The following is a 23,827-nucleotide window of genomic DNA, read 5'->3' as shown; positions in this document are numbered from 1 at the left end:
CTCCGGGACGAACCTGCAAATCAGGCCAGGTCGCGGTTGAGGCAAGCCGGCTAGAGTTACTGCGGCGGGTCGGTCCCTCTATGGAGCTTTTTTCCAAAAGTTCTCCAAACTTCTGGATCTTCTCCCAGATGTTCCTTTAACGTTCTTTTGGGGTCCACAGCTCACCCCAAGGTTCCGGAAGTTCTGAGATGATCCTTGGGGGGTGTGGGCTACAACTCCCAGAATGCACGTGGCGCAAACTCCTTTTTGGTCACTGGACAGTGGTCAGCTGGTTGATTTCTTCAGGAGTTGGTGCAGGGGACTCTGGTTAGCAATTTTTCACTTTCACCTGTAGCAAACAGGGAGTCCCTCATTGAACCAGTTGAAGCCAGGCAAAGTCCTTCTTGTGGTGAAGCCCAAGTGTGCAGCTGGTGCAGTCCTTCAGAGTGCAGGTTCAAGGTGCAGGCCAGGGATCCAGCAGGGCAGTCCTTCTTCTCCTTTGGTTCTTCCTTGGTGGAATCTGATGGGGATCTGAGGTGTGCGTGCAGGTCTGCCAGTTTTATCCTTGCTCCTGGGTGAAAAACAGGGGGGGTCCTGATTCTCCAATCAGGTGCAGGGTCCTTCCCCCTGTGATGACCACTTCCTGGGAAGTGTGGCAAAAATCAATCCCTGGAGGCAACATTCCTCAAAAATCCATCATGGCTGAAAGAGATTTTTGGAGGTTACATCTGGCTGAGCCCACCCACTGGTGTGGTCAAAAATCATAAACACACCCCTCTCCTGCCCTCACCTAATCTAATCAAGGGGGCACTTAGTTGTCTGGGGTTGCAGGATGTGGGGCTGTTGCTGGGTTGCTCCAAATGTCCTTCTCTGCCTTTGAAGACCAGTTTGGCAGCCCTCCCCCTTCCTGCCTCACCATCTGCTGAGGGCAGATCCCCTCCCACAGGCACATCTCTTTGTGTGAAGCCAGGCCACTTCACACCTCATCAGGGCACCCTGGCCAGGCTGCTAGAGGCTGGCCAATCAGAGAACAGCAGCAAAAACAATGCAGGGCTGAAGTTGGCAACTTTTCAGGTAAAGTTTAAAACTCTTTACCTGAACAAGTTATATTAAATCCAACAACTGGACATTGTGGGATTTATTATAACAATTAATTTGATACCAAACTCTTCGTATCTGTCACTTAAGGGGACTTTTACAATTAAAATAAAGTTTCCCCATTCTAGCCTATGAAGGCCATTCACTACAATGACGGAAAAACAAATCTGGCTGTTTTTACCTCACCAGGGCTTATAAAACTATTTTTATAAGGTCCCTGCTTATAGATACATGGCACCCAGCCCTAGAGGCACATAGGGCACACTTTAGGGGTGACTTATATGTAAAAATAAGGTAGTTTAAGACTTTGGAACTACTTTTAATTCGAAAGTCGAATTTGCATATAACTTTAATTTTAAAGCAGCCAGCAAGGCAGGCCTGCCTTTAAAATTACACTGAGCACCTCAGCAGTGCACCTATGGGGGCACTACCTATGTTGTGGTCCCTAAACCTACATGCCCTACCATATACTAGGGACTTATAGGTAGGTTAACTTAGCCAATTATAATTAGCCTAATTTGCATATCCATGTTACACAGAGCACTGGCCCTGGGACTGGTAAGCAGTACCCAGGGCACAGCCAAGAGTCAGTAACCACCAGTACCTGTCCAAAAGTTGTGGGGGTGACCAGGGCAAAAAGGAGGACTTTCCTACACTGCCCCCCCCCCCCAGATGAAAGGTGATGGGTAGTAACCTACACCCTGGTAGTCCTCATCAGCTAAGTGGAAAAACCTGGAAAGGCCATCTGCATTGGCATGGACCGTCCCAGGTCTGTGCTCCACTGTGAAGTCCATACCCTGTAGGGAAATGGACCATCTTAACAGTTTTCGGTTCTCCCCCCTCATTTGCATCAAGCATCTGAGAGGTCTGTGGTCAGTTAGTACACGGAAGTGTGTGCCAAACAGGTATGGCCTCAACTTCTTCAGGGACCAGGCCACAGCAAATGCCTCCCTCTCAATGGCACTCCATCTTTATCTCTGGGGGGTAGTCGCCTGCTGATGAAGGCAACTGGTTGATCTTGGCCCTCTTCATTAACTTGTGCTAACACTGCCCCAATCCCTTCCTCTGAAGCATCTGTTTGCACTATAAACTCCTCAGTAACACTGGTGCTGAACACATAGCCTGTTTTAGGGTGTCAAAAGCTTTCTGACACTCTGGGGTCCAAATGACCTTCTTGGGCTGTTTCTTGGAGGTAAGCTCAGTCAGAGGGGCCACTATGGTCCCATAATTCTGAACAAACCTCCTGTAGTACCCAGTCAGGCCAAGAAAGGCCATGACCTGAGTCTGGGCTTTAGGAGCCTCCCAATCCAGGATAGTCTGGATCTTGGGCTGGAGAGGTTGTACATGGCCTCCACCAACAAGGTGGCCCAGGTACACAACTGAGCTTTGCCCTATCTGGCGCTTGCTTGCCTTGATAGTCAGGCCTGGTTGGAGCAGGGCCTGAAGCACTTCCTTCAGGTGGACCAGGTGGTCCTCCCAGGTGGAACTGAATACAGCTATATCATCCAGATAAGCTGCACTGAAAGATTCCAACCCAGACTGGACTCTATTCCCCAACCGTTGGAAGGTGGCAGGAGCATTTTTCAGGCCAAAGGGCATCACCTTGAACTGAAAGTGGCCCTCTGGTGTGGAAAATGCTGACCTCTCCTTAGCTCCTGGACTTAAGGCAATCTGCCAGTATCCTGAGGTCAGATCAAATGTGTTCAGGAATTTGGCAGCCCCCAACCTATCAATGAGCTCATCAGCTCTAGGTATGGGATGAGCATCAGTACTAGTGACTGCATTTAGACCTCTGTAGTCCACACAAAATCTCAGTTCCTTCTTCCCACCTTGGGGATTAGGTTTGGGCACCAGTACCCCTGAACTGGACCAAGGACTGTCAGAGGGCTCAATTACCTTGAGCTCCAACATCTTAGCCAATTCAGCTTTGATGTTGGCCTTGATCTGGTCAGACAGCCTGTACAGCTTGTTCTTGACAGGTAAGCTGTCACCAGTGTCAACGTCATGGACACACCAATTGGTGAGTCCAGGGGTCAGGGAAAACACACTAGTAAACTGCTCCAAAACTTGTCTGCAGTCTTTTTGTTGCTGGTCTGTCAACTTGGGAGAGAGTACCACTCCCTCCACTGACCCATCTTGTTCATTTGAGGACAGGAGGTCTGGCAGAGGTTCACTCTCCTCCTCCTTCCCTTCATCAGTGACCATCAGCATGGTCATGTCTGCCCTGTCCTAGTGGGGTTTCAACCTGTTGACATGCAGGATCCTATGAGGATTCCTGGGGGTGCCAAGGTCTACCAAGTAGGTGACCTCACCCTTTTTCTCCACAATTGGATAGGGCCCAGTCCATTTGGCCTGAAGTGCCCTAGGAACCATGGGCTCTAAAACCCACACCAGCTGTCCTGGGTGATAATCAGGCATGGTAGCCTTCTGGTCATGCCAGAGCTTCATGAGCTCTTGGCTGGTCTCCAGGTTTCTGCTTGCTTTCTTCATGTACTCAGCCATGCGTGACCGCAGGCCCAGCACATAATCCAGCACATTCTCCTTGGACTCTTTGAGAGGCTTCTCCCAAGACTATTTCACCAAGCACAATGGGCCTCTTACAGGGTGCCCAAACAGTAACTCAAAGGGGCTGAATCCAACCCCATTCTGTGGCGCCTCTGTGTAGGTAAACAGCAGGCATGGGAGGAGAACATCCGATCTCCTCCTGAGTTTGTCAGACAAACCCATGATCATGCCCTTCAGGGTCTTATTAAATCTTTCCACCAGACCATTGGTCTGTGGATGATAGGGGGCGGTGAACTTATAAGTAACACCACACTCATCACACATGGCTTTCAGATAGGCAGACATAAAATGTGTGCCCCTATCTGAGACCACCTCCTTAAGGAATCCCACTCTGGTGAACACACCAAGTAGGGCCCTAGCCACTGTGGGAGCAGTGGCTGTCCGGAGGGGTATTGCCCCAGGGTACCTGGTGGCATGGTCCACAACCACCAAAATGTACCTGTTGCCTGAGGCAGTTGGTGGGTCTAGGGGACCAACAATGTCAATCCCTGCCCTCTCAAAGGGAGTCTCAACCACTGGCAGTGGTATCAAGAGAGCCTTTGGCTTGCCCCCTGCATTGCCACTGGCTTGGCAGGTAACACAGGAGCTGCAAAACTCCTTGACTTTTTTTGACATATGGGGCCAATAAAAATGGTTGACAAGCCTGTTCCAGGTCTTGGTCTGTCCCAAATGTCCAGCTAAGGGAATATCATGGCTTAAAGTAAGGAGGAATTCTCTATACTTCTGGGGGACCAATACTCTCCTGGTTGCCCCTGGTTTGGGGTCCATTGCCTCGGTGTAGAGAACTCCATCCTCCCAGTAAACCTTGTGGGTCCCACTGGTATCCCCTTGTTCTTGCCTGGCAGCAGTCTGCCTTAGGCCCTCAAGAGTGGGACACTCTCTTTGTCCCTGGCACAACTCTTCTCTGGTGGGCCCACCTGCCCCTTGCAGTTCTGCCAAGTCAGGCAGAGCTTGCAGGGGAAGTGGCCCTCCCTCAGAGGTCAGATCCTCCCCCTCAGGTTTGGATTCCTCCTGATCCTTTGTATTTGTGGGAGCTGGCAAGCCAGACCCAGTGCCCTTTCTCTTCTTCTTGGAGGCTTGGCCCATTGTTCCAGGGTCCACGTGTCCAGCACTACCCTGTTGTGCTGCCTGTGACCTGGTCAGAGCACACACCCATTCAGGGAGGTCCAGCATATGTGCATGGACCCTTCTCTCCACCTCTGACCATTCAGATTCTTCAAGATCATTTCCCAGCAGACACTCTACTGGGAGGGCAGGAGCTACAGCTACCTTCTTAGGGCCAGTTACACCTCCCCATTCCAGGCTCACCATGGCCATGGGATGGAGTTTGGTTCTGCTATCTGCATAAGTCACTTGGTGGAAGACACCAGGTAAGACCTGTTCTGGAGAAACCAGCTTCTCTTTGACCATTGTCACACTGGCTCCTGTATCTCTCAGAGCTTCCACCTCAGTCCCATTGACTTTAGGCCTCTGCCTATACCTCTCCATGCTGGGAGGTAAGGTGGCCATAGTTGCAATGTCCACCTCACCCACGGATACTAAGGTGACCTCTGTGTACCCTGATCCCAGCCCTGCGTCAACTTCCACCCCATCCCTACACTAGCAATCCCCTGGGATTGCCCACCAGTGGGGGGCTTCTTGGAGCAGATAGCATCTCCTTTGTGTGTTCAGGATGATGACACTCAAAACACTTGCCAGCCTTAGCAAGCTCCTGAAACTTTCCTGCTTTAACAGGATCATAATGCTTCACCTGATACCCTTTCCCCTTAGAAGTGGAATGGCTCGCGGCTCACCCACCCTGAGAAGTTTTTGGGGACTCTTGTGAGGACTCCTTGGGCTTTTTGTCATCTTTCCCTTGGTTCTTCCCCTGAGAAGAACCATGTCCTCCCTTTTTCTGATCACTCCCTGTGGGTTTCTAGTTAACCCTAGTTCTTAACCAGTTATCTGCTGCCTCCCCCAGCTCTCTGGGGTTGGTCAACTTAGAGTCAACTAGATACTGGCAGAGCTTCTCTTGGACACAATTGGTTAGAAGGTGCTCCCTCATAATCAAATTGTACAGCCCCTCACAGGTACTAACCTTGATGCCCTGTATCCAGCCCTCTAGTGCTTTAACTGAGATGTCCACAAAGTCCACCCAGAACTGGGTGCTTGAATTTTGGGTGTCCCTAAACTTGAGCCTATACTGCTCTGGGGTCAGACCAAACTTTTTAGTCCAGCATCTCTTCATACTGGGGTATGAATCTGCCTCCTCCCCCCTCAAGGTTAGGAGCCTATCCCTCCCAGAGTTGGGGACCAAATCCCAAAGAAGTGAACCCCAGTACTGAGGCTTGACTCTCCTCACCTGGAGGGCCCTCTGAGAGGCCCCCAGCCACTTGTCTATGTCATCCCTCTCTACATAGGCAGGAAGTACCCCCTTGGGTAATCTGGGGCAAAAAACCCCACCCATGGACACCTCAGCTTCTCTGTCGCTGCCACCATCTCTTTTCTCTCCCGTTGCCCACTTTTTCTCTTCTAGGGCAAGCTTCTGTGCTTCCAAAGCTATAAATGCTAGCTGGGCCTCCAGCTCTCTTTCCCTGAGGGACAGGTTCTCTCCTCCTGAAGGGACCCCCTTCCCCCAACTAGCTTTGGGTATGACCCTAGTAACTGTGTGCAGTGAGGACCTGTCTTCCTCCTGCTCACTTAGGCTCAGATGCCCTCCCTCCCCTGAGTGGTTGGAGCTAGCATCCTCCCCTGCTTCTTCCTCCTCTGGAGCTTCCTCTGAGTCTACCTCTTGGGCCTCAGCCCATGCTGTCAGGGATTGGATCAGGACATGCTTCCTGAGGTCAGTGGTTGCAGGCAACCCTCTTTCAGTACACAACCCCCTAAGCTGGACTACTGTCAGTGTGGGTAGGCTAGCCAGATCAAGCTCCATGGTTCCCTAGTTTTGTGTTAACAAAAACTTTTTGCAACAATTGGAAACAAGAATTTAGAAAAATCACAAACATTCAATAATTGAAATTAATCCAAATTAAAAATTAAAAACAATTTTTGCACTACGACAATTTAAAGGATTTTTAATTTGTTTTACTTAAAACTGTAATGTGATACTGAACACAAGTACAGGATACCACCACTGCACACCAAAAATGTTGGAAAATGGGTTATTGGTAAGGGCAGGTAGGTATCTACACTTAGCAATAGGCCACTAACCTCCACTTAGGTCCATTTAGGTCTCAGTAAATTAAACCCACCTCAACCCTTGGTAGCTTGGCAACGAGCGACAAGGCTTAACTTAGGAGACAGAGTGTAAAGCATTCAAATATGACAAAACAGTAATTAAATAAAACACAGGAAACAGTTTATAAATCCAAAACCAATTTATACAAATGGATTATATTTTTATCTTTAAAATGACACAAAAACAAATAAAATCGGATAAGGGGAACCGGAGATATGAATTTTTTAAAGAATTATTGTTTTCTAGCGCCTAGAAACAAAAAGCGCCAATCTGGTCATCTGGTCGCACCTCGACTGGGGCAAAGTCAAAGTTTGAGAGCCCGGCTCGGCTACAGCCTGCGGGAGGCCTCGGTCAAAAGTTTACCTTCACATTTAGTCATCTTTCTGAAGATTTTCCCGGCCAGTCCAAACCGACCTCCTGGAACTCTTTTCCGGATACGCGTCGCGGGAGCCCTTGGTGGAGATTTTTACCTTCGGACTTAGTCATTTTTTCGAGGTGAAAATCCTTCGACCGGGGTAAACCTGGATCTTGATTCAACGTCCTTGGAGCCCTCCTCGGATAAACTGTCTGGGAGGTCCCGGTCAACTTTCTACGTTTGGACTTAGGTCCTCATTACAACCCTGGCGCTAGGTGTTAAAGCAGCGGTAATACCGGCAACAGGCCGGTGGAAAAAAAAATGGGATTACGACCACGGCGGAAACCGCCAACATAGACAGCCACTTTAACACTCTGACCGCTACGGCGGTACAAACAAACAGCGCGGCAGTAACCGCCAATAAACAGGCAGAGGACAAAGTACCGCCCACCCTATCACAAGATGCCAATCCGCCACCTTTTCCGGGGCGGAACCAACGCAATCAAAAACACAGCGGAAACAGTACACAGAAGGGGAAATCACTCACCTCTCCACACCCCACGAGGAACGAGGACGCCATGGAGCCAGAACTGCAGATCCTGCCGGCGATCGTCTTCCTGCTCCTCTATCAGGAGCTCAGAGACGGCGGCGACGACCACGGTGAGTACTGCACCTACAACACAGGGGAGGGGGAAGGGAAAAGAGAGTGACACACACACGCAACACCCCCACCCTCACCCAAAACACCATACACACAAATACATGCTGCAACATTCCATATACACCCCCTTCAATAACGCAAGGACAAAAATAATTGATTTGAATGATTGTAATAAATAAAATTCCAGTAGTCAAAACTCTAAATACAGTATGTACAATTATGTACACCAACTACACAAGTCTGGATAGTGCACCAATCATTGTCCGTGGACCACTGGGCCCAAAATGCATGGGCAAGGCCCACACTCGATACCTGACTCCAAACGGAGAGAACACTGGAGGGGCATCAGATGGAAAATAAACAGGCACCTCAGGGGGATGAGGGGCACCTCAGCCTGATGAACGCACGGCACCACTGCTCCACGAGGGGGCTCCATGCCCATTGATGTATTGTGGGGAGTGCAAAGCCACAGTCTCTCAACTCTCTCCAGTGGGTGGTTTGCCCACTGCTTTATCCTGGTGAGTGCAAAGCCACAGTCTCTCAAGTCTTTTCAGTGGGTGGTTTGCCCACTGCTGTATCCTGGGGAGTGCAAAGCCACAGTCTCTCAAGTCTTTTCAGTGGGTGGTTTGCCCACTGCTTTATCCTGGGGAGTGCCGAGCCACAGTGGGTGGGTTGCCCACTGCTTTATCCTGGGGAGTGCAACACCACAGTCTCTCAAGTCTTTTCAGTGGGTGGTTTGCCCACTGCTTTATCCTGGGGAGTGCAAAGCCACAGTCTCTCAAGTCTTTTCAGTGGGTGGTTTGCCCACTGCTTTATCCTGGGGAGTGCCAAGCCACAGTATCACAAGTCTTTTCAGTGGGTGGGTTGGCCACTGTTTTATCCTGGGGAGTGCAAAGCCAGAGTCTCACAAGTGGATGCCTTTCTCCACTGGTTCTGGAAGGGTCTTTGTGCCCAGAGTGCTTCACCCTGCCAAGGACAGAGGTAGTGGATGTGATTCTCCACTGGTTCTGGAGGGGGCTTTGTGCCCAGAGTGCTTCATCCTGCCAAGGACTGAGGTAGTGGGTGTGATACTCCACTGGTTCTGGAGGGGGCTTTGTGCCCAGAGTGCTTCATCCTGCCAAGGACTGAGGTAGTGGATGCCTTTCTCCACTGGTTCTGGAGGGGGCTTTGTGCCCAGAGTGCTTCATCCTGCCAAGGACTGTGGTAGTGGATGTGATACTCCACTGGTTCTGGAGGGGGCTTTGTGCCCAGAGAGCTTCACCCTGCCAAGGACTGAGGTAGTGGATGTGATACTCCACTGGTTCTGGAGGGGGCTTTGTGCCCACAGTGCTTCATCGGACGAATGACCACTGGGGATGCTGGCTGCGGGCTCTGTGGCAGCGGTGCTGCCTGCGGGCTCTGTAGCAGCAGTGCTGGTGGCGGGCTCTGTGGCAGCGGTGCTGGCTGCGGGCTCTGTGGCAGCGGTCCTGGTGGCAGGCTCTGTGGCAGCGGTGCTGGCTGCAGCCTCTGTGGCGGCAGTGCTGGCTGCGGGCTCTGTGGCAGCAGTGCTGGCGGCGGGCTCTGTGGCGGCGGGGTCTGTGGCGGCGGTACTGGCGGCGGGCTCTGTGGCAGCGGTGCTGGCAGTGGGGTCTGTGGCGGCGGTGCTGGCGGCAGACTGTGTGGCGGCAGTGCTGGGGGCGGGCTCTGTGGCAGCGGTGCTGGCTGCAGGCTCTGTGGCGGCAGTGCAGGTGGCGGGCTCAATGACAGCGGTGCTGGCGGCGGGGTCTGTGGCGGTGCAGGTGGTGGTCTTTTCCGCCGTACAGGTTGGCGTCGACGTGGACAGAAGGTGTGACACTGGTCCCTCAGTCGGTGTCACCATGCCCTCTCCTGACCTGCCCTTCCGTTTCTGGCCCTTCCCCACCCTGGATGGTGGCGCAGCTGTCTTGTCACTATCGCCTTTCGTTTTCCCTGAGCCCTTGGTGGCAGGTGTTTTCTGCTTCTCCCTCCGGGATGTGGGCAACTTTTTTAGTTTTGCAGCTGGCAGAATGTCCTTGCCCTCGCTCTGTGGCACACTGGCAGCCCTGATGGTTGGCGCACTCCAATAGCCCGCAGTTGCTGGCACCACTGTGCTTGGGGATGTGGTGGCTGAGGTGCTGGGTTGGGACCTGGAAAGCCTGGCCCTAGGGGATGGAGGGGGGAGGTGTAGGGAAGAGGTCAATATTAGCCAGGAAAAGTTTTTTAGACACACTGGGACAGGTAGATGGAGGGGGTTTGGGAGTGGAGGGAGAGGTAGTGGTTGTAGGAGGTGTACGTCTGCTGAATTTGGGTGAAGGTGCATGGGATGGAGGCTGTTGTGAGGTGGATGGCTGTTGGGTGGGTGTGTGCCTGCGTTTGTGTACTTTGGGAGGAGGGTTCACAGACACACTGGGAGAGGACAGAGGGGATGTGTGAATGGTAGTTGGGGTGGTGAGTGCACGTGAGCGGTGTGTGGTGATGGGCGTGCTGGTGATGGAGGTAGTGGCTGAAGATGTAGTGCATGCAGGTGTGAGTGGAGACGAGACTTGGAGGGAGGAGGGACACATGGAGGAGGGGGACACAGTGGAGGCAGTGGATGTTGGTATGTCTGCATGGGTATGATGCTTGTGTGAGTGCCTGTGGGATGTGTGGTGCTTATATTTGCCTGAACCACCCTTGTGTGTTGATGTGTGTGCATGATGGTCTGATGGTGTGCTTGGGATAGGCTGAGGTACAGGGGATTGGGTCTGGGTGGAGGAAGGTGGAGGGGAGAGGCTGGACACAGGGACAATGGCTGCCAACAGTGCTGAGGCCAGAGCCTGAAATGCTCTCTGTTGGGCTGCCTGGGCAGAATGAATGCCCTCCAGGTATGCATTTGTTTGTTCAAATGCCTCTCAACACCCTGGATGGCATTCAGAATGGTAGACTGCCCAACAGTGAGGGATCTCAGGAGGTCAATAGCCTCCTCACTGAGGGCAGCAGGGCTGGATAGGGCAGGGTCTGAGGTGACTGGGGCGAAGGAGATGCCCACCCTCCTGGGTGAGCGGGCACGGGACACACGCTGAGGGGCTGCTGGGAGGGCGGTTCAGGTATGGGGGGGTGGTGGCTGTACCTGTTGATGCGGGGGGCACAGAGGGGCCCGCCACCGCAAGGGAGCTCCCATCAGAGGAGGAGGCACTGTTGCTGGTCTCTGCGCCTGTCCCCGCCGTGGAGCTCCCCTCGTCCTCCATCCCACTGGTGGCGTCAGACTCCGTTGTTTCGCCCTCCAGGGCCAAGTGGAATTCAGCTCCCTCCTGCTCCGGTGCCACTGCTCCTCCGCCTGATGATGCTATTGCACACAAGAACAGGGAGACCACAAAAAGGGGGGGGAGACAGAAGAAAGACATGTTCAGTGCATGCAACACCACTACTGTTGGCGGACACTACAGACACAGCAGAACTCTGCACTACACCATGCACTTATAGTCCCTAGATTATTCACAGGGCCATGGGGTACAAGGCCTATGCCCGATTGCTGCACACATGGAAGTCACAGGAGCCTGACTAGGTGTAGATGGCACTAACCACTAGTGGGGTTTTGGTGGCACTGAGCCTGCCTCACAAGGGACCTTGCCTACCAAGCTCGCCCTGGCCTAGGGAAACCCACTGCCCACCTCCCCTATCCAGACACCTCGTAATGCGCGCAGAGTCAGCTGAATGATAGTGTACTCACCCCCTTGTGGCTGCTGTGATGCAAGCGCCCATCCAACTCCAGATACGCCACCGCCAGGATCCGGAACATCAAGGCGGTCATGGTGCGATGGGCACACCTCCCACGTTGGGAGGCCAGCCTCAGCTGGGCCTCCGCTGTCTTCTTGCTCCAGCGGCGAATGTCCTTCCATCTTTTCCCACAGTGGGTGCTCCACCTGTGGTGGACCCCCAGGGTCCGGACGTCCTTGGCGATGGCACGCCAAATATCCTTCTTCTGGTGGGCGCTGACCTAGAGGAATAGTACAGGGGAAAAGGATAATCTTTACCCGTCCGGACCGTCATACTCATTGGCCCACGTTCCCACCCTTGCCCTGACGCACATACACTCACCGTCCGCTCATGCAGGCCTCAGTCCCCTCCCGCCCATGTATCTTCCAGCCACACCACTCCAAACAGGCATTGCCCATGCAGCATGCTCTCAGTGTACTCACCTATTTGTCTGGAGGACCGTAGAGTAGCGTGTACTGGGGGAGGACCCCATCCACTAACTTCTCCAACTCCTCCAAAGTGAAGGCAGGGGCCCTTTCCCCAGACACATGAGCTATCATCGCGTCCAGACCGAGGTCACAGCAGCACTTGCAGTGTAGATCCTCTCCTGTCGAAGGTCAGGTATCAAGTGAGTGAACAGACAGAAAATGGTGGTCACGTCCGCGATGGTGGGTACTGTCACCGCCGGCGTACATCGTCATTGCCTCCTGGGACCCATAGGGTCCAATGTAAACCAATGCAGAATTGCGCTGCGGTCTTCAACCGCCTACCGCGACAGTGTTGAACGCCAGCGCAGTTACCTCATGTCCCCTTGTCCCACCTTACAGGTCAGGCAGCCGCCATTTCAGGGTGCCACATGGCATTAATAATAACTGCATCACACCTATCTAGGCCTTGCATACAGACAGTAACAGGCACACTGCGGATTAATAAATGTGTGCTAATGACATTTTGTAATACCACAGTGTTGGCTGACTCTCTGCTCGCTGTTCTCGTCCATAGGGCACATCCGCTGGGGCAGGTGGTGAGATGGCGGCATCCTCCGGTGTACAGACCGCTGGTGGACCTGTCGACAATGGAAGAGAGGCACGTAATAGTCACCTACAGACTTGATCGGGCAACAATCCATGAACTGTGTGCCCAGTTAAAGCCAGACCTGATGTCAGCTATCCGCCATCCCACAGGAATCCCCCCTCTAATGCAGGTCCTGTCTGTACTCCCTTTCCTGGCAAGTGGGTCTTTTCAAACCACAGTGGCCATTGCATCAGGGATGTCACAGCCAGTGTTCTCTAACGTGCTGTCCAGAGTGCTGTCTGCCCTGCTGAAACACATGCGCAGCTACATCGTTTTCCCTCAGGTGGAGGATTTGCCTATAGTGAAAGGTGACTTCTATGTCCTGGGACATATCCCCAACATCATAGGTGACATTGATGGGACACATGTGGCCTTCGTACCCCCCCGCAGGAGTGAACAGGTGTACAAAAACCGGAAGAGCTACCATTCGATGAATGTGCAGATGGTGTGTTTGGCCGACCAGTACATCTCCCATGTGAATGCCAAGTTTCCTGGCTCAGTGCATGACGCTTACATTCTGAGGAATAGCAGCATCCCTTATGTTATGGGGCAACTCCAGAGGCACCGTGTGTGGCTAATAGTTGAGGACAAGGACCCTATACCCTGTGAATAGTTGTCTGGGACTGGGGTTGTCCCTATGGGTTAGTGTGTGTCTAACAGTTGTCCCTCAATATTTTCAGGTGACTCTGATTAACCCAACCTGTCATGGCTACTGACCCCAGTGAGAAATCCCAGGACAAGGGCAGAGGAACGCTACAATGAGGCACATGGGCGAACTAGGAGGATTATAGAAAGAACCTTTGGCCTCCTGAAGACCAGGTTCCGGTGCCTCCATATGACAGGTGGTTCTCTCTACTACTCACCAAAGGTGAGCCAGATCATCGTGGCCTGCTGTATGCTGCACAACCTGGCTTTGCGACAACAGGTGCCTTTTCTGCAGGAGGATGGTCCAGCTGGAGGTCTTGTGGCAGCTGTGGAGCCTGTGGACAGTGAAGAAGAGGAGGCAGAAGAGGATATCGACAACAGAAACAACGTTATCCAGCAATACTTCCAGTGAGACACAGGTAAGAAGATATCACTGCCTCCCACATCTCATACTATTGTTTGACCTATCATAAGTCTGCCATTTTCACCCAGTGTATGGACCCTGACTTGTCACTTTGCCTTTCCATCTAACAGATGTGGGTCCCACTTTGTGACCTCTGCTATATTTCCTCATGGACTAGAGCTGTGTTACATCGGTATGTTGACATTTAAATTGACATTGCTATATTCCATAGTTATTCCAATTACAGATTTGTGAAAGCACAGACTGACTCCAGATTGTTTTGTGATTGATGTGTGTTTATTTTTCTGCAAATAAGTGAAGGGGGTTGTAAAATGGTCAGGGGTGATGGCGGAGCAATGTCCATGGCAGAGTCCAGTCTAATTGTTTCACAGGTGCATTGTCCAAAGGGGCATAGGAAGTGGAGCAAAGGCAGTTGAAGGATGGACAGGCTGACAAAGTGGGACAAAAGGATGACATTCAGGGGGGTCTCATTTCCTGGCGGGGTCTTGGCAATGTTCTCTGTCTTGTTCCTGGATCTCAGGGACCGTTTGCGGGGTGGCTCTCCATCTGCAGGGGTTGGGGTGCTGGTGTCATGGTCCTGTGGCGGTGCCTCCTGTCCACTAGCACTGGCGGAGGTGGTGGGCTGTTCATCATCCAGGCTAGTGTCAGGGGCCCCTTGTTGTGCCACAGTGTCCCTCCTGGTGTTCACAAGGTCCTGCAGCACCCCTACAATGGTGACCAGGGTGGTGTTGATGGACTTGAGTTCCTCCCTGATCCCCAGATAGTGTTCCTCCTGCAGCCGCTGGGTCTCCTGAAAGTTGGCCAGTACCGTTGCCATCGTCTCCTGGGAATGATGGTACGCACCCATGATGTTGGAGAGGGCCTCCTGGAGAGTGGGTTCCCTGGGCCTGTCCTCCCCCTGTCGCACAGCAGTCCTCCCAGTTCCCATGTTTTCCTGTTCCTCTGTCCCCTGAACCGTGTGCCCACTGCCACTGCCCCCAGGTCCCTGATTTTCTTGGGGTGGTGGGTTTGCCTGGATTCCCTGTAGTGGTGGACACACTGCTGATTGACGTGTCCTGGGGACAGAGGGATGGGCCCGCTGGGTAGGTGCTGTGCTGGTGTTTCCTGAGGGGGGAGGCTCTGTGGTGGGTTGTGACGGTGTCAGGGGAACCGACTGTCCGGAGGTCCCAGATGGGCCGGGCTGGTCATCTTGATCCAGTTGTGCAGAGCTGCTGTCATCACTGTGGGCCTCTTCTGTGGGGGGGACTGGACATGTCTGGAACCTCCTGTCCGGTGACGTTGGGTAGGGGTCCTGCAGGAGTGTAAAGGCATGATTATTGCATCTGTGTGTGCCATCGTGTGCAATGGGTGAGTGACCCTGTACTCCAGTGCTTGCATTCTTGTCTAGGTCCTTGTGTGATATTTGGTTTGGGGTCTGTGTGGGTATCTGTTGTGGACATGCTTTGGTGATGGGTGTCCATGCTTTGGTGTTGCATGCAGGGCTTTGGTGTTGGGATGTGTGGGTTGTGATAGGGGGACATATGTGAGGTGTTGGAATGATGGGTGTGAGGGTGGGGTATGTGATGGCATGCAGGTAGGGTGGGAAATATTATAGTTAAAATTTGCCTTACCAGAGTTTATTTCTCCTGCTACTCCTGTGAGGCCCTCAGGATGCAGTATTGCCAAGACTTGCTCCTCCCATGTTGTTAGTTGTGGGGGAGGAGGTGGGGGTCCATTGCCAGTCCTCTGTACAGCTATCTGGTGTCTGGAGACCACGGAATGCACCTTCCCCCGTAGGTCGCTCCACCTCTTCCTGATGTCATCCCGTGTTCTGGGGTGCTGTCCCACTGCGTTGACCCTGTCAACGATTCTGCGCCATAGCTCCATCTTCCTAGCAATGGAGGTGTGCTGCACCTGTGATCCGAATAGCTGTGGCTCTACCCGGACGATTTCCTCCACCATGACCCTGAGCTCCTCCTCAGAGAACCTGGGGTGTCGTTGAGGTGCCATGATGTGGTGTAGCTGATGTGTGAGGTGGTGACGGTTGTGATGTGTGAGGGGGTGTGTTTGTTGTCTGAGGTGCGTGGATGTTGTGTGAGTGATGATGTTGTGTGCCTGTGGATGCTAGTGTTGTTTCTGGTGGTGTCTCTCTCTGGCATTCTATCTCAATTCTGGTCGTAAGGGTTTGTGGGTGATGTGGGTGTGTGTTTTATATTGGATTGGGTGTGTGGGAGTGGTGTGTTTATGTGTATCAGGTGTGTGTATTTTGATTTGTCCAATGTGGTTGTGATTTGTATATGTGTGTGTATTTTGAGCGCGGCAGTGTGTACCGCCAATGTAATACCGCGGTTGAAAGACCACCGCATGGATTCGTGGGTCGTGATAGTGTGGGCGTATTCCTGTTGGTGTGACGGTGTCGGTTTTGTTATCGTCAGTTTATCACTGACCTTTGGTGTGGCGGACTTGTGTGGGTGTCTGGATTTTGGTGGATTCCGAGCTGTGGGTCGTAATAGCTGTAGCGGTATTCCACCGCCGCAGCAGTGTGTTGGCGGTCTTCTGCACGGCGGTAAGCGGGATTTACCGCCAATGTTGTAATGAGGGCCTTAGTCTCTTTTTTGGAGATTTTCTTCACCGGGACGAACCTGCAAATCAGGCCGGGTCGCGGTTGAGGCAAGCCGGCTAGAGTTGCCGTGGCGGGTCGGTCCCTCTATGGAGCTTTTTTCCAAAAGTTCTCCAAACTTCTGGATCTTCTCCTAGATGTTCCTCTAAGGTTCTTTTGGGGTCCACAGCTCACCCCAAGGTTCCAGAAGCTCTGAGATGATCCTTAGGGGTGTGGACTACAACTCCCAGAATGCACCTAGCACAAACTCCTTTTTGGCCACTGGACAGTGGTCAGCCGGTTCATTTCTTCAGGAGTTTGTGCAGGGGACTCTGGTTAGCAACATTTCACCTGTAGCAAGCAGGGAGTCCCTCCTTGAACCAGTTGAAGCCAGGCAAAGTCCTTCTTGTGGTGAAGCCCAAATGTGCAGCTGGTGCAGTCCTTCAGAGTGCAGGTTCCAGGTGCACGCCAGGGGTCCACAGGGCAGTCCTTCTTCTCCTTTGGTTCTTCCTTGCTGGAATCTGATGGGGATCTGAGGTGCGGGTGCAGGTCTGCCAGTTTTATCCTTGCTCCTGGGTGAAAAACAGGGGGGTCCTGATTCTCCAATAAGGTGAAGGGTCCTTCCCCATGTGATGACCACTTCCTGGGAAGTGTGGCAAAAATCAATCCCAGGAGGCAACATTCCTCAAAAATCCATCATGGCTAAAAGTGATTTTTTGAGGTTACATCTGGCTGAGCCCACCCACTGGTGTGGCTACAAATCATAAACACACCCCTCTCCTAATCTAATAAAGGGGGCACCTAGTTGTCTGGGGTTGCAGGATGTGGGGGTGTTGCTGGGTTGCTCCAAATGTCCTTCTCTGCCTTTGAAGACCAGTTTGGCAGCCATCCCCCTTCCTGCCTCACCATCCGCTGAGGGGAGATCCCCTCCCATAGGCACATCTCTTTGTGTGGAGCCAGGCCACTTCACACCTCATCAAGGCAGCCTGGCCATGCTGCCAGAGGCTGGCCAATCAGAGCACAGCAGCAAAAACAATGCAGGGCTGAAGTTGGCAACTTTTTAGGTAAAGTTTAAAACTCTTTACCTGAACAAGTTATATTAAATCCAACAACTGCATATAACTTTAATTTCAAAGCAGCCAGCAAGGCAGGCCTGCCTTTAAAATGACACTGGGCACCTCAGCAGTGCACCTATGGGGCACTACCTATGCTGTGGTCCCTAAACCTACATGTTCTACCATATACTAGGGACTTTTAGGTAGGTTAACTTAGCCAATTATAATTAGCCTAATTTGCATATCCCCTTTACACAGAGCACTGGCCCTGGGACTGGTAAGCAGTACCCAGGGCACAGCCAAGAGTCAGTAACCACCAGTATCTGTCCAAAAGGTACGGTGGTGACCAGGGCAAAAAGGAGGGCTTTCCTACAGCCACTGTATCAGTTATGACATTATGGGCATCACAGACCACCTGGATGTTGAGTGAGTGAGTACATTTCCTATTACGGAACACATATTCCGGATTTGCAGGTGGGCAAATGGGTATATGTGTCCCGTCCACACACCCTGTTACATGGGGAAAGTTTGCAATTCTGTAAAAGTCCAATTTGGTGTTGTGTATTTCCTCCTCCTTCCTGAATAGGTATATGTATCTGGACATGTGTGTGAGTAAGGCATCTAAGAATTCTCTAAAAAATCGTGACAGGGCACTTTGGGACACCCCACCAGCAACTGCAATCACCCCCTGGTAGCTACCCGAGGTCAAGAGGTGCAGTGAGCAGAGCACTTCCACATGTGTGGGGATGGAGCATCTGCGCAAGGTCTGGCGTTCTAGCTGAGGTTTTAGCAGTTCAATTATCTCTAAGATAACTGCGCTGCTCAGTCTGTATTTGTCATATATTTCCTCCTCAGTTTGTTGAAATATGGTCTGCCTGGTTCTGTATATCCTCTCCTGTCTCCGCCTCCTCTGCTGGGCAGCCTGAACTCTCCTCCTCCACGCAATCACGTAGAGTGCAGCCATTTTGAGAAACCCAGATGCCTTCTGGGTCGGCTTTTATACTTTGGTTCTGGTTACCACCTATTTGGAATCAGTGCTAATCTGGGTGTGCAAAAAAGGCTTTTTGCAACTATTCGCAATTTGCGACTGCCTTGTACATGCGGTATGTGACTCGCAAATTGCGATTTCTTAAATGCGGGTCGCAATCCCGAGTCGCAAATTTTTGCGATTCGGTAATTGGTTGCCTCGCTATTTGGGACTCCGAAATGGCATTGGAACATACCATTTAGCTTTTTGCACGGTCGCAAATAGCGCTGCGACCAATTTGCAAGTCGCAAAATGTACATACATGTAGCCCTAGGTATGATAAAACCGACTGATGTTGCACTCGCGCTTTAAAATATTGTTTCCTTGTGTTGGTAATTCCTTACGTTTCTTCGTAATTATCGTAGTGTCTTTTTCATGGAGATTGGTTTTGATTATGTCTGCTTGATTAAGATACGGGCTGGGCAGATGTGTTGAGATTTAATGTCATGACATCCATTTATGATAAAGCGCACACTAGTATGAAGCACAGCTGCCAATACCTGTAAAAAAGTTAAAATCCACGCACAGCCTACTGCCATGCAACAATCCGAAGCGTTAATCAATCTGACCACAATAACATCATTATTACTTTATTAACGCATTTATAGAACGCATGATGATGATATTGGCGAATGGACGGCGCAGTCCTGAGTATTCATTTACATCACTATACAGTCTGGCAATTGTAGCTATAGTGTACTTCAACATGTCTGTTATTAGATTAAAATGCTTTGCTGATATGAAACTGCTTGCAGGTCATACATTTTACAAAAATATATTAAAAAGAACAATGTGTAGTATGTGAAAATATGTGTTTGCCTATGTGTGAGTATCTCTCTTGCTGCAGGGGAGTAGTGACTGTAGTATCGGCCGATTGTGTTCAGCCTAGAAGGCAATCACACAGGCTGTTTCTGTTAAGAATTTGTCTACTCCAAAAAGAGAAAGAAGAATAAAAAGAAGATTCAAAATGGACTGATATTAAGATTGATTTTCTTTTTGGGCGGTGCACCGTTGGCAAACTATCTGTTTAGAGTTCCCCTTTGGATTGCACCTTGGCATCAGGTGTTGGAACGAGTGCACACGCTAATAATTTGATGATCATTACTGAGTTTTTAATATATGTTGGGTGATGGGGTAGGTGCATGACTAAATCGCCTGCTACTCTGTTTTTTGTAAATACATGCATGGTAGTGCTTGCGACCAAGTTGTGTCACTGGTGTGTCAATACATTCCTCCAAAAGTTTAAACAAATAAATATGAACAGTAGGGCAACAATCAGCAAAAACCCAGGTGAATGCACCCCTCTAGAGGCAATGGCCCAGTAGCGTTCCCCACTCCCCCCAGAGACAGACATGCTTGCTTCTTATTTTTTAGGATACTCTGATAAACAGGCAGGTATAGGTGCATATTTAAAAAACATCAACAGTAGGGCAACAATCAGCAAAAACCCAGGTGAACGTGCCCCTCTAGAGGCAATAGCCTAGTGGGGTACCATGTCCCCCCCAAGAGACAGACATGCTCGCTTATCAGTTTTTAGGATACTCTGACATGTCATACTAAGTGATTCCTCAATCGTACTGAAGGCAACAGTTTCCTTCGCAGCTTGTACTTGGTGCAGGTAGTGCAACCTTCTGATGGATCAGATCTTGGGCTCTCGAATGCCCGCTGGATTTTCAAGTGGGGTCGCAGGATCACTTCCAAGTGTGGGAGATGAGGGTGGCAGCACATCAGAATGTTCCACTTATGATCTGGAATCAGCCACCTCTTGTGGAAAGCCACTCCTTCGGACTACCTCTGGTGGCAGGGATTGGGGTGAAATCTCTTAAATGCTGAAATCTTTCGAGCTACTTCTTCTGGACCAAGTCGCGGGACAACCAGGGTTTCTTGACTCTGACAATGACCCACAGGTGACGTTCAAAAGGTAGCCAGAATTGGCTCCTGGGAAACCGATCCTTCATGAGAACCAGGTCCCCGACCATTAAGGCAGATATTTTTACCTCACTAGTACCTCCACCTTTTTATCCATTAAGGGAACCCCGATCTTGGTTTCGTAACAGGCTCTTTGTCTTCACCATGCCCTGGTGTCTGGTATGGGCAAGTTGGGTGGTGCGATCGGTGAGGGTGATGGGGATGACCAACCAGTGTCCCTGCAGGAGACACCCATTCAGATCAGTCGTGAGTTCCTGGAGAACATGGTATAGACTTTCCATGAGCCGTCAAGCTTTCAGGGTGAGGTGGTGTCACTCCTTTTATACCATGTGCCATTGATTTGTTTTCACAGCACTGAGAGCTTTCTGAAGGCACTTGTCTTGTTTGGTTGCTCAACAAATGGTTTCCATGGAGATGGACAACGGTCGAGACCGGTCCGCCATGTACCTCACATACTACTCTGTTTCCTGGGCGTCATCTTCCTCTGCTATCGTGGCTGCCTGAGGGTGCAGAGAAAGATAATTGCCAGGATTGTTCGACCCTGGAAGATACTCCACATAACAGCTCCTGGAGTTGGAGCATCCACTTCTCTATTTGTTGGGGTGGTTTGGATGTGGTGCCATTGAATAGAGAAATAAGAGGCTTGTGGTCCGTGGTGATGGTAAAAAGATGGCCATATACATAGAGGTTGAAGTATTCGACATACCCAGTGGATGGCAATGGTCTCTTTTTCTATCTATGACTACCTCTGCTCTGTCTCAGTGAGAGATCTACTGGCATACGCCACTGGGGCCCACTCTTCATCTTCCACCATTTGCAACAACACTGCTCCCAGCCCTTTTGGGCCAGCGTCCACAGCGATGGTGGTGTCTCGGCACGGGTCAAAGTATTGCAGAGTTGTGTCTGCTGAGGGGGTGTCCTTGGGGGCCCAAAAGGCATCTTCCTGAGTTGGACCCCAGGACCACATTGATGTAGACTTGGTCAGGTCTCTTACGTACTGTGTCAGGGTAGCGAGATCCTTAATGAAACCCGTTGTAGTTTATCATCCCTAAGAAGCTGCGGACATGGGTCACAGTAGTGGGTGGAGGTGCTTATTTGATTTTGGTGACTTTTCTAGGTTCAAGGGCAACTCCTTCTGAAGAGAAAACATAGCATTGGAATTGCAGCATCTGCTTCAGAAGCTCGCATTTGTCCCTGTGAAGCGTGAGGCTGGAGTCCTGGATTCTCTGGAGGACTTTCTACAACTGAGCATTGTTTGTGGATGGTCTGCATATGTCTACGAATGTTGTTTCTGACACTGACGACACCTGGGAGGTCAGCCAGGAGCTCATGGATGGTGTTGTGGAACTGAACACTAGAACGCTAGAAATGAAAAAACTCACTCTCTTGCACTGCCTTAGGCACACATGGGTTTAAAATGTGGTGAAATAGCGCGAGCTGGTGGTATCCTGACCGCAGGTCTAATTTGGAAAACCAACTGGCTCCACTCAGCTCGCCAATCAGATCGTCAATGGTGGGAGTGAGGTGCTGCTCCCTCTTGATTGCGGAATTAGGCAGTTGCATGTCCCAACTTATTCTCACCTCACCCTGCTCTTTTGGCTTGCTGTCTACTACAATTGGGGGCACCCATGGTGTGGGTCCCTCCACTTTGTCAATGATTACTGCTGATTCGAGTTTGTCTAGCTCTTGCTTTACAGAAGGAATCAGGTGGAAGGCTATGCACCTATGTCGTAGGGCAACCGGTTGTGCTGACTTGTCCTTGTCCAGTTTGACATCTTTGCTTTTTAAACAGTCAATGCCTTCGAAGGACTAGTGGGAACACCTCCAGGATGTCTCCTATGGATTCTAGGCATACGCCAAAAGCAAAAGTTACAACGCAGAGAGCTTCAGCAGTGCGGCACCCCAACAGGGTGCCCTGGCCCTCCGCAGAGTCATAGACTTGAGCCTCGATGGTGTGGGACCCGTGGCGTATGACTGTCTTGAATCGTCCTTTCATGGTGGGTGGTTGGTCCTGTCCATATACAAACACTTTGACTTTTGCCGGCTTGAGGCAGGGGAGTGGTGTCAATTCCTGGTACTTGGCTGTTGACATTATGTTAATTGACGCTCCTGCTGCCACTATCACAAGGACGGGGTGTTCTTCCATTTGTATTTGGCATTTGGGTAGTCTCCTGCCAGTTTGGGCGGCAATACTAATGGTGAAAATGAAGTGGACTATCTGTTCCTCTTTGTCATCATCTTCCATATCACTGGCCTGTTCCTTGACTTCTAGAGCAGCGTTAACTGTGGGGTGTGAGGGTCGCCCTCTGTTTGAACGGCACACCTTAACGAAGTGGTTTACTTTTCCGCTTCCTGCGCAATTTTTTCCTCTTGCCAGACACTCTGTGGGCCGGTGTGGCAGTCCTCCACAGTGACCACGTCCTCGGCGTTGTCATCGTCTTTCTGGGTTTGGGTCTGGTGGGCGCCGGTGCAATCACATTGACGGCTCAGCTTTGACTGGATTCTGGAATGCAGCTTCCATATAGGACGCTCACGTTTTTGACAACTCCTTGGTTATTCCCACGGTCTGGATGTCAGCTAGGTATCTCCCCGACTCTTCTAAGACGCGTTTGCGAAGTTTTATTGAAGCGCTCCCTTGAATGATTTGTCCCCTGATTTCTTTGTTATTGCTTGTGAAACCACACGTGCTGGCAAGTTCTTTGAGCTGCATGAAATACATATCAATGGAGTCATCAGGTTGCTGCCTTGCTTGTCTAAACATGAACAGTTCATAGTCTATATATCCATGGGTTCGAAATGAGCATTTAGGGCTGCAATCAGCGCTAGGTGTGTCTTGGGAGCTGCCTCCACAATCGTTTTAGACATCCAGTGTATGTCCTTGCCCCCTAGATGTAAAATCATGGCTGTCTTCTGGGTGTTTTCGACTTTGGTGGCCTCAAACAATAGCAGCACTCTCTCCACCCAATCTTTCCATTTGGGAGCTTTAGTGGCTCAGTGGACGGTATGGTACCCATTATGAAGTTGTACTAGCAATTGCTTCACTGAGGATCAAACTACTATTTATGCATATTCACAATTCCAGTTGATACTCCTTTCACTGATTTAGCACTGAAGTCAGTGTAATTATGAGTGATTGATTTCACTGATGTGCCGGGCAGTACACTTTTCACTTTTATTGGTTGCATTACATTCAGTTCCACTTTCTATATTGGGTTAATCAAATTCTGTCTTGTATATGTCTATTTTTTTTTTATTGTAGTGATTCTGGGGCCTCTCACCTTCCCATCTGTGTTTTGTTACTCCTGTTGTGAGGGCTCAAACGGCTCCTACCAGCTGTCCTAGATGCTACTTCAGCACTTGGCTCCTCGTGCTGAGGGAGAGCAGGGCCACACTGCTATTGGCGCTCCCATTTCCAGAGGCACATGTCAGGCTGGGCAGCTGGCAGCCTCCTAGCTTCTGTTCCCTTTGGGCAGCCATGCACGTGCACA

General features: G+C 50.9%; 1 long non-coding RNA gene across 1 annotated transcript in view; it reads right to left on the bottom strand.

The window, feature by feature from the left end:
- Positions 1–23,827, bottom strand: part of LOC138287776 (uncharacterized) — a 76,091-nt gene that overhangs the window by 4,493 nt on the left and 47,771 nt on the right. The window lies entirely within an intron of this gene.

The sequence above is a fragment of the Pleurodeles waltl genome, chromosome 4_1, assembly GCF_031143425.1.
Source record: "Pleurodeles waltl isolate 20211129_DDA chromosome 4_1, aPleWal1.hap1.20221129, whole genome shotgun sequence".
Taxonomy (NCBI): domain Eukaryota; kingdom Metazoa; phylum Chordata; class Amphibia; order Caudata; family Salamandridae; genus Pleurodeles; species Pleurodeles waltl.
The sequence above is the reverse complement of the archived record's forward strand: the minus strand, read 5'-3'. Positions and strand labels throughout refer to the sequence as shown.